The following is a 17,273-nucleotide window of genomic DNA, read 5'->3' as shown; positions in this document are numbered from 1 at the left end:
CTGTACACCTTGTTCTTTAGTAGGTATTTTATTACAAACGGGCTAGCAACCAACCTGTTATAGTGGTTTGTTAACCCCTTATAGGACAGTATTGTGTAAATATTTAAAAAAATTTAGTTCCTATCTCAGAAAATAAATACCGCTGCCTATTACAGAAGTAAAATAAAATAAAATCACTTCTGGGGTCAAAGAATCACAAATTTAGATGTTATAAATATTAATCATAGTTCTATAATGGGTTTAAACAAATAACTGATAAAGGGGTTGCTATGACATCTAGCTGAAAGGACATATCAGACATTTTGGCAAAAAATTTAGTTACAACAATATACAAAATGAGACATGTTATAATATGTACATAACTGGAATTTCCTTCCACCCTTAGGCAGGCACTGTTATACATGTAAAGTTCTGTTTGGTTATTGATGCTGATGTAAATTTTTACACAGTCAGTGTAGTTCGTGATGCATAGTCAATTCTTGTAGCAAAAGACTGTTGAACTTTATTTCCTTTAACATGTCAGTTAAAAAAAAACTAGAGGTCAGGTCAGTTGAATTTTGGCAGTGCTCGAAGTGGTTGCTGACATATCAACTCATAGTGCATTATTTCTAAGCCAAGAAAGAACAAAGACGCCAGATAAGAAAAAAGGTATAAAGGTGTGTTGCCTGTTGGTGGTGCTTTCATCACTACTTGATACAAGTCTGCAGAATTTGTACTAAATTGAGTGCTGTAAAATATCTGTTAGGTTATGTTGGACATAATCTGGTGGGAAAATGCATTATAACTGCAAAGCACAAATAAGGTATGCTTCATATACTCTGCTGCCTTTCTTGTCTAGTAGTTTCAGTAACTGGATAATGAAAGGAGTAAAAAGGACTTTAGAAATCCTGATTTTTGTAATAATGTAAGTTAATATGTACTGGTATTTTAATTTTAATGTGACCAAAGTAAAAAAATAAATAATACATTCTAATGATACAATGTAAAATTGCCTAACTACGAGCATTATTAAAACTTCAAATGTTCAGATTTTAACATAGAATGAAAGTGATATTAAGTGACTGCTGGCCAAAGCGACTATACTGTTATATAGGTACGGTACTTCGTAATAGTACTGGTATCTGAAATAATTAATATTGGTAACAAAATGCTGGTATACAGCAGAGTTCAGTGGAAAAATGGAATTAAAATTAAAAAAAAAGAAAAATTTACATTTAATAATATGTCATTTCCCTTGTTCGCAGATATATAAAGCATCCGTCAAAGTTCTCACATTACATTTCAGAATGTTTCAAGAAATCAAAGGTATATCTCAAGTTACAATGTTTCTTTCTCTTTAAATCTAACAAGAACTGTCCAACACAATTCGAGCACTGAATTTGGCCAAATGTTCAGTTGCAGCTTCAATGGAACTGTGAATAGTATTCCAAACTAACAAGCAATAAGATTTTATCTTTTTTATGGTTATCATCTATTAGTGTGATGCTCTTTTGTTCAGTAATTGTAACATGTAATTAAATATCTGACTTTTATTTTAAACCATTATTATTTTTAACTGAAGTATGCACATAACAGGTATAAATTATTTTAGCAAATTAAACACTTTGCCATCCCTACATAATTGAGTTTTTCTTATTCATATTCCCATCTTTTCATTATTACTCTTGACAGTGGCCATCAGTAAGCCCTATTATGTTCCTGTTCTGTTAAACTAGAAACATCAATTTCTTTTACGTTTCAAATTTCAGTAAACAAAATGTGAGGATTTGATTGAACCTAAAATAATTAATTGAGACATTAGGACAAGAATAATCCCAATCCATTATTTCAACCTATGAAATCCTAAAACTGTCTTTGTTTTCATTTATTTTTTTATTTTTTATATTTTGAAATAGACTCTTCATTTTAATAACTGCATAATTGAGTCATCTCTATTGCCAGTACACATTTTTGTCATAGACTGTTGGCACAATGTGCATACATATCTACGTAGTGTGTCAACTGGAAAAAGAAATTTGTACTGGAAAGAGTTAATAGTTCCGCTTATGGACAGTCTAATTAAGTAATTCACTTCTACACATACACATTACAGAAAACATCATGAAGTAACTGGAAGTAATAGTAGAAGGTCGTGTCTGGAATTGTGTTCATTACTCTTGTCACAACCTAATGATGCTTTGAGTTTTGGGAATAAAAATAAATCACACATTGATAAGTCCAGTGAATACTTAGAAAACTGATTTTGTTGCTGCCAAAAGCCCCTAATTCTTTTTATTCCATATATAAGTTGAACTAGTGCTTAAGGAAATGAAGAAAGAGAAAGCAACAGAAGTTGATGGAATCCCCATTGAATTAGTGAAATGCTTGGGTGAAGACAAGAAGCAAATTCTATCATTATGGAACGAAATACATGAGAAAGGCGAATGCCCTGAAGATTTTACGGAGACAGTGTCGATTCCAATACCGAAGAAAAATAATGCCAAGAAATGTAAGGAGTTCAGGACTATCAGTCTAATATCGCACTCAGCGAAGATTCTCTTGCGCATACTGCATCGACGTTTATATTCTAAGATGGAAGAACAGTTGGAAGAAGAGCAGTTTGGCTTCAGGAAGGGAAAAGGTACGAGAGATGCAATTGTAGTGCTATGACAATTGGCAAAAGATACCTAGAGAAAATAAAGAAGTGTATGTAATATTTGTGGACTTAGAAAAGGCTTTTGACAGAGTGGATTGGAATAAATTGATGGGAATCCTAAAGAAAATTGGCGTGGATTGGAAAGAGAGAAGACTGTTCAATAATCTTTATATGAAACAATGAGTGAAAGTCTATTCTAAATGAGGCAATAGAGCAAGTGGACAGATTCAAATACTTGGGGTGTACTATAAGCAGTTACATGAGCTGCTGCCAGGAAGTCAAAAGGAGGACAGCAATGGCCAAGGAAGCTTTTAATAGAAAAAGTAGCATCTTCTGCGGACCTCTGGAAAAAGAACTAAGGAAGAGACTAGTGAAGTGCTTTGTATGGAGTGTGGCATTGTATGGGGCAGAAACATGGACATTACGACAAAGTGAACAAAAAGGAATAGAAGCCTTTGAAATGTGGATATGGAGAAGATCAACTTGAATGAGTTTATGTTGTTTTAGCTCAAGGATATCTGGCATTGGTGAATTGTAAGGTAGTTCTGTTGCAACAGGACAGCGCAAGATCCCACAAAGCTCAAATTACCAGACAAAAAAATCCAGAATCTGGGAGCAATCGAACTCCTACCACATCCAGCTTATAGCTCTAATCTTGCTCCTTCGGATTACCATTTGTTCCGAACTTGGAGGTAATGTTATGCACTTAATATGCAGAACAAAATTTTTTCTAAGAGAAGTAGCATCAAACGACAGTACGAAATATTTCATGCCGATAAATGTAGAGAAGTCATGGGGGCCCTTGTTAGCTTTTACAATAAAACCTTAGCTACATCTTACCGAGTATATAAGACTTTGAAAATTTGCGACTGAACTTATTTCTTTGTTGGGCAGTATACTGTTTATGTGAGCAATTCTTTTCATTAATTAAAACTAACAAAGCCACGTTTAAGAGGAAGATTATCCGATGATAATATGTGGCTATATTTCGTCTTGACGTTGCAAATAACGTATTCCCAGACACAGAGAATAATCAGTAGTGATGTGGGCCCTCGGCGAAAGTAATAATTGGACCCCTTGAGTAAAATATACAAATTAATAATAATATAACAACTTATAACAATAATAACTCATCTCTTTGATGTTGAACACTGGGACGAACTTCAACATTTATTAATACTCTTTCCTTGAATACTAGTCTCTAGGGAGGAACTTTCTGGCACTTTCAGGAGTCAAACAGTGAATTGAGATCTCACCGGAATAAAGATATAACAAACAAAACTGTAATTCATGTTTCAGAAGAAAGGAAAATAATGTCAGGGGCATATTTCATATTTACTATCACAACCATTTAACTAAACAAGGATACAAGTTTATTCGGCTATTGAACATAATAATTTATTGTTATAAATAAGTGCTTTAAAATTACTTTCTCCACCTACATCATATATTTCAAGACTCTGATGTTACATCCGTTACATCCTTTTTCTGAGGGGTCGTCAATTGTGTGTTCAAATTTCCGCCAAATTTCATGTTCAGTACTCATGAAAATTAAATTATTTAAGTCTGTTGTGCCATGCGATTTCTTAATTCATCTTTTATTAATTTTAGCTTGGAAAGAGAGAAGTGAATGGTCATAGACTTACCAAGTCTAGAGTTCCTGGTTTATATAGAGGCACTCTAGCTGAGACATAGCGACAGAAATGTTAGCAATAATACTATCAATGCAGGTAGGACAGAGAGGCACCAACAAATAATACCATTATTGTTCAATGAATGAAGTTTCGCTCCTAAAAGTAATACTTGATTTGACCCTATACTTATTATTGTTATTATCTTCATTTTCAGGCCCTTTACAACCTAAGGCCTTGGGCGTCCACCTGGTTCGCCCATGCGTTAAAACGACACTGTCCAGACATAAGGTCGGTTTCAGAACACCATAGAATACGTCGTTTTTAATTTGACGAGGTTTCGTCAAGTACAGGTGATGACTTTGAAACAACATAATTCATGCTTAAACTGATTAATTTAATACTGCGGAAGTTTTATCGTATGCAGTTCTATAAATGGCGTTCTTCTGCAAAAATATTAATTATGTATTGTACAAGTACATTAATGTATAATTTTCTGTTTTAAATACCATTACTTATGACCACGTGATAAATAAAATAATTTAAAAATACCGGTACTTCAGAAATGTTTTACTACAAAGCATTTTTTCCCTCCTGTTTTGTAGTCTATTCTTTGTGGCCGACTGAAGCAGAAGCAGGTAGCTCGTTGCCCCACGCGAGGTAATTCATATGCTATTTTCTTGACATCCCTAGGAGAACCAGGGGCGGAACGGAGCCTTTAACATGAAAAATGGATATGAAATATTATGTATTATAAATAAAAAGGAGAAATTTTGTAGACATGTTCTTTAATATGCCCTCTTCACTATGAAGAACAAAGGTTATACATAGAAAGTATAGGGGCAACCAATAACAAAAAACAAAATAATATGAAAGTAGTCCGTTCTGCCCCACCCTTAATTAAAGTTGGCAAATATCAACATCATCCATTCAAATCAATACCATAAGGACATATTATAAATTGAAAAAAAAAAAGAATTCAATCATGATCAACACATTTTGCACAGATGTGTTGTGCTTCATCATTTTCGCTATCGATTCCTGCACAAGAATGATGTGCCCAGTTATGGCCGGAGACACAAGCTACCTATCTTTCTGTCGAACAAGAATATAAGTCATACAGTACAGGCATTCTGCACCACTCTCATCATCTTCACTGTCATCTTCCTCTTCAATTTTACTCTTCTGCCTTGTTACTTTTTTGCATTGTACTTTACTTTCCTTGTCCTAGGGACGAATTTCAACCTTTTTCTAGCTCGTTCTTCCAGTTCCTTCACCTTTCTTTTGGAACTTTAAAATACTTCTTGGAGTTCATTCTATAAGGTGACGCTGTCAAAATCGCAGCAAAACTCTTATTTCTCTTTCTTCTCGTCTCTTGTGTGTTAATCTTTGGAATGGTGGAGATCTGTTGTGGAGAAATTTGAAGAAATTTGGTCGAAGTTGATGAAGAACATAGGCACACATCTTTCACAGGAGTTAACTCGACCGTACCTTCTTGGGTATTCTGAGCTGAGGCTGTAGTCAAGGCAGGATCATCAGTTGGTGCACACGAACTTCTTGAATTTTCTTCAAGAGCCCTATCTGTTGTGCTGATGCAAAAAACGAACACCTTAAAAAATATTATCAAATTTGTTATTTATTTATTTATTTATTTATTTATTTATTTATTTAGGCCTATATTCCTTTTAAGTGGCTATTTTTTTCATTTGCTATTCTAATAGGATAAGACTATTAAATAAATATGAAAGAATCAGGAGATAATATAGACAAGAAGAAAGGTATTAAACCTAGTAAATAATAGTAATGCTGGGGTAGAACGGAATCCTGGTCCATTCCATCCCGATCCGTTCTGTCCCTATTTTGAGATTAGGTTTAGTCCCTGGCCAAATTATTAGACAAACCTTTATTTTGTAACACAATATATATGTTATTTAAATAATACATATTTAATATTTTTTAGTCATATACTAGTGATATAATAATCTTTACTAATGTACGATTTAAAAATATTAAACAGATATTATTTAAATAACTTATATAAATGTTACAAAATAAAGGTGCATCTAATAATTTGATCAATAATTTGGCCAGGGACTGTAGCTTAACATCCACAAAATTCCTTTCGAAATGAAATATTTTTGAACATGTTAAAATATAGCCAACAATGCCCATTTTAGGGAAATGTAAAGAAAAAATCAATAATTAAATACATTTTATGTACCGGTACAGTAGTGGCAAAAAAACCAGATCGACCCTTATAGCTGATTTGAGAGCTTTGTTCACTCCAGAGCACGACAGACTGGTAACTAAGACTTCCGTGGTTCGAATTCTGCCTGGGAAGGAAACTTTTTTTTGTTCATTATTCAGATTTATTCCCAATACTTTTCGATTGCAGCGATATTTTACTACTTACTTAACTTATTATTCCCAGAACATGAATTTTACTAGAGAATAGAGAAGATAGAGAAGGAAAAAGACGATAGAGAAAATAGAGAGGACAGAGAATACAGAGAGGATAGACAGGGTAGAGGATAGAGAGAATAAAAACAACAAAGAATATAGAGGGGATAGAGAGACAAGAGGGAGAACAAAAAGCATAGAGAAAATAGAAAGTATAGAGAGGATAGAGAGAGAACAAAGATGATACAGAGAGAGAGTAGGGAGAACAGAGAGAATAGACAGGATAGAGAGAGAATAGAGAGGATAGAGAAGGTAGCGAAGATAAAGAGTTCAGAGTAGAGAAACAGTCAGAGCCGAGCTCAGAGCTGTGGCGGGTCGTGCATTGTCAGAGCTAATATTGTCAGTGCATTTCGAATTGGCTGATCAAGGTCAAACAATGGACTGCATTTGCCACGTGTGCTTACCCCATCCCAGACAATTCTCAACTAAAGTCAGCTGGGGCATTACCAGTGCTTCAGTTCACAGCTCTCAGTTGTGGCTCGTGCTTGGTTTGTACGTTTGTATGTGACCTTGATCCGCCAATTCGAAATGCGTTGAAAATACCATGGGTGCGCCAGCAGAAGTCGTAGCAGCTTCAGATGAGAGGAGCTGTGGGAAACTGTGAGCATGCGCAGAACATCCTATACAATCCTAAATGGAAAACATTCGATCGTGAGCGCTTTGTGTTGTTCCAGTGATTATAATAATGTGGCCAGGTACTGTAGGCTGATATTTTCGTGGAATTGTCCAACTACTAAAATTGAGCAGAAAGCAATAATTTGATTTATCTATAGCTCGGCAACAAACATTTCAAAGTGCGCAGAAACCAAATTCTCCTACCAGTCATACTGGAGTTGGAATTAAGTCATTCGTCTTGAATCTCTTGAAGAATAAGCATCTGCTCCTGTGAAGTACGGTTTACTCTTGGTAGAGTACCGGTAATATAGCATTGTTCTATTCCTGCCACGTTAGTGCACTTTAGGCTAATCTTAAAATTTAAAATATCCTAGTTGTCACATCTCGCATTATCAGTTAGTGGTTGTGGAAGTATGACATCATGTATAGCACAGGAACAGAATGTTTAGTACGTTGCCACATTATAGTAGTTAGGTAGTACTTACGACTTTAAGGTATGTATTCTTGGATAGACCAGTGTATGTTACAGTTGACATGGGACGACTGAGGTTGGTATGTTTATTCCTTGTATAGAGGGCGTTGTGTGATGTATTAATGAGTTGATCTGTCATTTTGTCTTAAGCTATCATGAAGGTAGGTACATGAGTGGTGGACCCGAGCCCACCCAATAATTTGTCGTGTTGCATGTCTGACTGTGAAACTAATGGAGGTGGGTTCAAATCTCGTTTGGGAAAAGTTACCTGATTGGGGTGTTTTCCTAGGCTTTCCCTCAACCAAATGAAGTAGAATTGTTGGATAAATTTCGGCGTTGGCCTCGGACCCATTTCGTCATAATTTATTCAAATGTCATTGTCATCATTACCATACATAGTCTGGTTTAAATTCACAGTAAAATGTTCTGTATTCATACAAGAATGCGGCTATTCAGTGGCAACTATCATTCACAGAACAGAAGTGGTAAGCCTTTGGCCTCTCCTCTGTTGAGAAAAAATATATATATGTACATTATTAACACAATGATATAGAATTTTCCCGCAAAATTTTGTGACAATATTGACAATCGCTATAATCCATTTTGAATCTTGTGTACACTACTCTTAGCACTTGAATATAAGTAATTGATTAACTAGTGGACTTACTCGTGACTCCACTTTTCAACACCTTTCAACAATCAAACACACCTACACAACAGGCAGAGAAGTTCGAGAAGACGCCGAGATCTAGTAGGCTCTGAGGATGGTGTGATGAAGCACCGAAACAGCTGTCAGCCGCACAGACTGACATAATTAACACGAGTAAGTCCGCTAGTTAATCAATTACTTAATTGCTATAATGTTAGGTACGAATTGCCACAGTATTGATATTCTCAATTTGTGTTGTATTTTTGGTCCAGGAAAATACTCCCTTTTTCTGTTTTCAAAATAAATTCTTATCTTATTCTAATACTGTTTGTCATGTCATGGTTAAACTCACCATATGTCCTCCTTTTGGCAGAACAGTCCTGCTTTGGGGATGTTGTCCTTCTGTTTTCCACGAGTCTGACAGAATGCTTACATATCCTTTCTTTGTAGAATGTTGACTTCAAATGTCCCACTTTTCCGCGAAATGAAGATGGCTTACTTAAGAAAGGAAATGTGTAAGAAACTACAGTACCATTTTATGAAAACTATGTGAAATATTTAGACATGCTGTGCAACAAATACTTCAAGGATTTAGATACTAATTTCTAGTAGACTTTGCAGAAACATGTTCCTCTGTGGTCTGAGGTGGAAAAGAGCATATCTACTGAATCCATCTGTTAATTTATGGTTACTAAATTAAAAGCACAAAATAAAAGATTAGTGAAAGCTATAGTCAAAGCAAATTTGTATTTCTGTCGCATAGTTCATAACTAGAGCTCGGAATTTTTAGGTGCTAAAATTCGGGAAAATATGTGCCAAAAAAGGAAAAAAATATTTAATTATATTTTCAATTATTTTATGTGAATACAAACAATAAGCAGTATAAATTATGCTGTCTCGCCAACTGCTGAAGAATTACAGTATACAATGAGATTTATCCTCAAGTTGTTCATCACAAATTACTGACAATTATCGTGGAACACTCCCTTGTGCTGGCAAAAAGAGCACTCCACATCACAAGAAGTCAGTTTGGTAAATTTATAAGGCATGTCACTCACACACACATCTATATCCTGTTCTTGTTGGCCGTCCAACATACACGAAATCTTATACATAGTGTGAAACCCACTATTTTTTCAAACACATTTCTGTATTTTTCTTGCAACACATGCTGTATATCCACTAAGACTGTTATGTTTTTTCTCGACATCACGAACATGCTTGAACTCTTTCTGACAGAAAGATCCCTTTCACTTCAAGTTTGTCAATTGTATTGCAAAGGAAACACAAGTTAGCAGAGATATATATGCCAAGTCTTTTTTTAACACTGTGTCACTTATCTAAAACATTCCAATTGAAGTGGCATCACTTTTTGTTCAGTTCATTAACGAAAGAAGAAAAACCACCAACATTTTCAGCATAATACTGTATTACAGCAAGCCAAGTTCCCCACCATGTTAATATCAATGTGGGTGGCAGTGGTATGTTGGCATTTTTATTCTTGAATATGTCAATTCTTCTCGGTGACTTAATGTTTTCCCCCATTAGAAATCAATTTATCCAAATTATGATACAGTGTTCTAATTTCTTTACATATTCTGTGTAAACCATGTGCAATACATGTAACATGAATCTTTTAGGATAACTAACAACATGACCTCTGGCTACCTTCTTCATATACGCTGCAACATCTGAAAAGAATAGTGAAACATTGTCGATTTTCACACCTGGCCAAAAAAAAATGTGCATTGCTTCGTTAAATAATTTGCAGCTGTCACATGGTTCGTAGCAGTAATTTTTTTGGCACGTTAACAGAAAATATTTCTTCGAAATCACTTCATTATTTTTTAATACTTCAGCAATGACATTTCCAACTTTCCTTCCAGTAGAGTCCGAAGTTTCGTCTAAACTAACCCAGATTTTTTCATTTTCACAAATTGAACGAATCTGTTTCAGAGTTTCTTTGTAACACTTTGGGGGACAATTTTGACTCTTCACGAGTGTCAATATTTGAATATTTGGTGAGAAACTTCTGTAACACAGGATAATTCACTTTATAAATGAGCATGTCGGCTGATATAAATGTCCTAAATAAATCTGCACAATAAACAAAAAAAATTGTATGTATGAATTTATTAACACAGCAAATGGGTAAATAACTGGTTGCAGTGGTAATTAATTACACTCATTTAGAAGGGCCTTTAAAATAACCTGAAACTGGATCACTAATCAGAGCTTGTTTCTTCGTTTTATTCGAAACTGCAGCGATGTGTTTGTTGCCAGCTATGTGTTGTGTGACCTGAGTTCGCTGTTCAGCCTTATTGCTTTCCCACATGGCTGGCAGTACACGACGCGTAACTAAAAATGTCCTTAAATTATTTATTGTATTGCTGAAAATGATAACTTGTCGTTGCTTTTACTTTAGGCATTGTTGTAATAGACTAAACAAATGTAACTGTGAAAACCATCACCTCACAGGACTAGAAATTAACAAGTGAGTGAGCTGGTCTCGACTCAAGTACCAGTGTGTAATGTTTTTTTGAAAAAACGAAATATTTTTTAAATATTTATGCTAAGACTGATAAGGAGCCCTTACCATTGAGAAACAACATGCACTAGCTAGAGGTATGTTCATGATTGGAAACGGAACCAGACGCAGCTGATGTTTATTTCATCTAATTACTTCCTGAATCAGCATTATGGTAACTTACAAGGCACTCCTAAATGACACATCAATGTTTGTGTGTATTACTGAACAATTTTTTAGTGGTGACAGCTTTTATGACTTGTGGTGAGAGAGCAGACTGTAGTTTCACAGGTCCACAGATAGGCAATTCCGAGAAACAGTTACCAGCTGTCACTTCTAAGCAACTGCACCAAACATTCAGGTGACGATTAGGCTTAATCTGAAATGGGGCTTTTGTCGAAAATTATTTGATGAAAACTTAATTTTTATGTGTTTTTATGGAAATATTTGAAAATATGTACATATTTGCACTAAAAATTCGAAATAAGTGTTCTTATCCATGCTGAATCTTTCGTACACTATTTTTAACACTTGAATATAAATAATTGATTAAATGGCGATCTTACTCGTGTTAATTATGTAAGCAACTACAAACAGGCACCAGCACACAAACCAGCCACACACATGGACAAAATCATCAGAAACAACATAAAATTCAGAAAACAGACAACAATAAAAAGCACTATAGACCTAGTCAACAAAACAACAACACATTCCACACAGTGCAACACTAGCATCTTTCGATATCACTAACTTATACACTAACATACCGATACAAGACACATTACAGATACTAAAACAAATGCTCACAGACAACAACACACCACAAGAACACATCGAAGAAATCATCGAAATCACAGACATCATAACAAAGCAAAACTATTTCACACACAACAACAAATACTACACCCAAACAGAAGGATTGCCAATGGGATCACCCATATCTAGCATACTAGCAGAGATATTTTTACATAACATAGAACAAACATACATATTCAACAATGAACACAACAAATATGCAGACAACATAATATACTGGCACAGATACGTAGAAGACATACTCATACTATACAAAGGAAACAAACGACAAATACACAAACTACACCAATACATAAACCAAATACACCCAAAACTCCAATACACACTGGAACTTGAAAACAATAACTCCATAAATTTCCTAGACATCACCATAACAAAACTTGACAACAAACACACCTTCAAAATATACAGAAACCCACCACCACCACCACCACCACCACCACCACACACATACACAACACATCTAATCACCCCACACAACACAAACATGTTGCATTCAGGACAATGGTACATAGATTACTCAACATACCCATGAGCCAACAACATTACAATGAAGAAGTGAACACAATCAAATACATAGCACAAGAAATTAGTTACAACCCAACATCGTAAAGAAGATAAAACAAAAACTCATCAAACACAAAAACACACAAAAGACAACACAAACACAAGAACACAAGAAATACATCACACTAACATACGAAAACAAAAACACACACAAGATCGCAGCCTCATTCAGAAAACAGAAATACAACATAGCATACAGAACAGAAAACACACTACAAAGACATCTCAACACACAAACAAATAAATACAACACACAGGCATATACAAACTCACATGCAATAGTTGCGACAGTTTCTACATTGGACAGACAGGCAGATCATTCCAAACTCGATACAAAGAACACATTAAAGCAATAACCAGAGGACACAATACATCTACATATGCCGAACACATAACTAATGCTAACCACACATACAATAACATAAATACAGACATGAAAATCCTACACATACAACCCAAAAACAAAAAAACTCAACACACTAGAACTATATGAAATATACAGACACACTAAAACACACCCTAATCAAATTCTCAACACACAGATCAATTTCAGAACACACACACTATTTGACACAACTCTTCATCACATGAACGCACCCACACAACAGGCAGCGAAATTGAAATAGTGCCGAGATATAGTAGGCTCTGAGGATGGTGTCAAGTAGCACCGACACAGCTGTAAGCCACACATGTTTACATAATTAACACGAGTAAGATCGCCATTTAATCTATTATTAAGTGTTCTTATGTGAAATAAAATTTAAAATATATGCTTAGGTGACCCTGTTCGAAACTTAAAACACAATTACAAGTTTCTATTACAGTGAAGGTTTATGTGAAGGCAGCAATGAACCTCCGGGTTCCTTAACCCTTGGATGCATATGATGGGTCTCCCAGGCCCACCGCTATGTTCATAGCTGATGTTTGTATATTTATTTAAAAACTAGGACAATGAGTGTCTGTGACTTCGTCACAAAACCATTCATCTTTCATGCAATGTTATTTTCAGAGAGAAAATCGAATTACTTTTTTACTAAATAATTTTTTTGTATTCTACCCTGTCCTTTACATATGATGGGTCTGCCGGACCCAGGGGAAAATTGAGAAGTAAAGCTTGGTATTTAATGAAAGTCAAACTGTTGACCATAATAATTTTATAATAATTTATCTTTGTTAACACACACAGATGGACGACTGTATTCCATGGATCATTTGCCGGAGAACCAGTGATTAGTGAAGAATAGTGAAAATGGCTTCTTCGAGTGCAGTGAAAAAGTTGAGGAAATCTAAATCTGTGTGTGCAACTGATACCGAATGTGGTAAAAAGGTAGGGAAGTTGTTGGATGAATGTGATAGTGATGATGATATTACAGAAGATGGTAGTGTTTTCTCTGATGATAGTGATGGTGATTATGTGCCGCCTAGCCAAAATAAGAATGACAATGATTTAGAGGTCACATCTGACTCCAGTGAAATGAGTGAAAATGCAAGTGATAATGAGGTTATGGACAATGGACAATTTTCAGACACTAGTGATTGCTTCTTAGGTCGAAATGGAACAGTGTGGTCCAAGACTCCAGCTCAAAGAGGAAGAGTTGCATCACACAATATCTTACGGAACGCTCCAGGACCAGCAAGAGATGTAAGTACTACAAACCCCTGCGATGCATTCTTTGTTTTTCTGTCACCAAATATATTGAGTGAAATACTTCACTGCTCAAACCTCGAAGGTAGACGTGCGAATGCAGGTAGAAGACATTGGAAGGACATTACGATCGAAGAACTCCATGCTTTTATTGGGATAGTAATTCATGCTGGAATGGAGAAGAGCTGGGATGTTTCTGTGAGAGAAATGTTTCTTGATCCATGTTCGAATCCCTTTTATCGTGCCAGCATGTCAGTTGGAAGATTTGAAACCATAAGAAGACATCTTCGCTTCGATGATAAGCGTACACGAGATGAAAGACTGAAAACAGATACATTAGCTGCATTCAGTTATGTCTGGAAATTATTCATCGATAACTGTAGGAAATCCCTCATCCCAGAAGCATTTCTTACAATTGATGAACAACTGGTTCCATTTCGCGGGCGCTGTCGATTTCTGCAATACATACCCAAAAAGCCAGCTAAGTATGGCATAAAGATAAATTGGTTGTGTGAATCGCATACCGGCTATGCAATTGATGGTATAATTTATAGTGGAAAACCAGTTGGTGGTCCTCCTCAGAAAAACCTGGCGACAAACATAGTCTTAAAACTTGCAGAAACAGTATATGACTCTGCAAGGAATATATCTATGGACAACTACTTCACAAGTTTGTCTCTTGCAGAACAATTACTATCAAAAAAATTGACAGTAGTTGGTACTCTGCGAATGAATAAGCCTGAAATACCCATACAGTTTCTTGCTAACAAAGGGAGAGAAGTACTTTCATCTGAATTCGCATTCAAGGACTACACCACACTAGTTAGCTATGTACCCAAAAAGAATAAAGCTGTAGTGTTGTTGAGTACAATGCACCATGACAAAAGTAATGATTCTCAATCCCCAAAGAAGAAACCAGAAATTATTCTACAGTATAACAAAACTAAAGGAGGTGTTGATCTCATGGATCAAAAAGTTCGAACATACACAACAAAAAGAATCACTAAAAGATGGCCCCTGGTTTTGTATTACAACATGCTTGACATTGCCGCTTTGAATGCAGAAATATTATATTCTAAACAACACCCAGATTACCACAGTGGAATATCTCGCAAGAGAAGGCTTTTTCTGAAAGAACTTAGCTTGGAACTTGTGAAACCACATATGCTACAGAGAGTCAACTTTCCACAAATCAAAAAGCCTTTGCTGGAGTCACTAAGAATTTTCAAAGTCATCCCGGAGAGAGAAAGAAGGAATGAAAAAGATGGTGCAGAACCTGCAATGAAAAAGAGATGTCATATTTGCCCTTCAAAAATCAGCCGGAAGACTACTATGCGATGTATAAAGTGCAATAAAACAATTTGTAAAGAACATTCTAATCTTGTGTGTGTGACATGTGAAAATGACTGAGAAAAACTTCATAAAATGCTTCAGATTCATTTGATAGACTTACAAACTTTATTTGAGTAAATTATTTCACATGTGAAATGTAAAATATGTATGTTATAGTCTAATTTGTTGATGAGACGGAAACCTATACTTAGCCATATTGTAATTGAATTAACTCTACTTTTGTTATTATTAAAATTTGTGATATCATTCTTTCCAAAACAAGTATTTTCAGTAGGTTATTTTACGATGCTGTACCAACATCTTAGGTTATTTATCGTCCGAATGAGATGAAGATGATAATACCGGTAAAATTAGTTTGGGGTCCAGCACCGATAGTTACCAGCAATTGCTCATATTGCGTTGAGAGAAAACTGCGGAAAAACCTCAACCAGGTAAATTGCCCCAACTGGAATTCGAACCCGTCCCACTTGATTTCAAGGCAAGACGCGCTAACCATTAACACACAGGTGTAGAATTCCAAAACAAGTAGCTATAAATGTTTTACAACAGCGATTTCAATGTTAATAAAACATGGGTCCGGGAGACCCATCATATGTAACAGTGTGTAAAAATCCTTGTATGTATCCAAGGGTTAAAAGCCATAAGTAAGTGCAAATAAAATATTTATTTACCTAAAAATCCTAGCGTATTCATAACTGTGCTAAGTTCGATTTTAAATTACTGAAATATGATGTGGAGTCAATAGTTCTCAAAATAGACATCTCATCTTCATCTAAGAAAGCTGAATTAAAGTTTCCTGTGAATTTTCCTAACAAGATTCATGATAAAATTTTGCATCATGTTGCAGTCAGATGGTTGTCACTACAGTCAGCCATTGAACGTTTTGTTAAAATATTGTTGTTAATTAATAAACTAATGCTGAATTCTTGGAAATAAAGCCATCAACACTTTGTTCTCCAATATTTCACATACACAGTGGTTTTAGAGAAAAGGACTAGACATTGCTGAAGATGATTCTGATCTATTTCTTCCTTAAGACTTCACAGTGGACAAAGAGATGAAGAAATAATTCTAATTTTGCCCATGCACTTTGACAAACATTCATGCCCTGTAAGTAATCGAAAGGATATAACTGCACTTCTCCTTAGATACTGAGGAATTATATTTTGTTGCACAGTGAGACACTCCCACCTTTTAGTATTTGAAATTTCGTGGAAATGATGTGTGATATTATATCTTCATATTTTGAGATGATGAATGTTTTACTGTTTTTTTTAGTTTGTTATTTTAACTAAGCTATATCAACTAAGTACTCGCTTATTTAGCATCGATGGGATTGATGATAGCGAGATGAGGCCGAGGATTCGCCATAGATTACCTGACATCCATCTTACAGTTGGAGGAGAAAAACCTCGGGAAAAAATCAGGTAATCAGCCTAAATGGGGATCGAACCCTCGCCCAAGCGCAACTTTGGATAGGCATGCAAGCGCCTCAGCTGATTCAGTTATGCTAGTGGCCCTTTTAACTGTTGAAAATAATAAAGTTGATATGGAGTTTTGTAAGATTTTACTTCCCTTCTCAGCAAGACAGTTAGCAGCTTCATTACTAGATACCCATTGAAAAACTATCCTTTTGTTTGTTAAGCTTCATCAGATGGTGTAAAATTTTCCAATAATAAGCTTCTTTTTGTCTCTTTCTTAGGTGACAGACTGGTTATTATAGCAGTAATAGCTGCTTTAAAATCACTAAATGTAACAGCTTATTCAAAATAAGAGATCCAGTACAACAGAGCTTTAAGTTTAAGAGACATGTTTGATCCGACAAGTTAAATGTAGAATAATTAAATGTAGGTCCTTCAATAATTGTCACAATTTATTCGGCCTAATGATTATTCAAATA

The sequence above is a fragment of the Periplaneta americana genome, chromosome 3 (genome assembly GCF_040183065.1).
Source record: "Periplaneta americana isolate PAMFEO1 chromosome 3, P.americana_PAMFEO1_priV1, whole genome shotgun sequence".
Taxonomy (NCBI): domain Eukaryota; kingdom Metazoa; phylum Arthropoda; class Insecta; order Blattodea; family Blattidae; genus Periplaneta; species Periplaneta americana.
Note: the sequence above shows the minus strand (reverse complement) of the source record.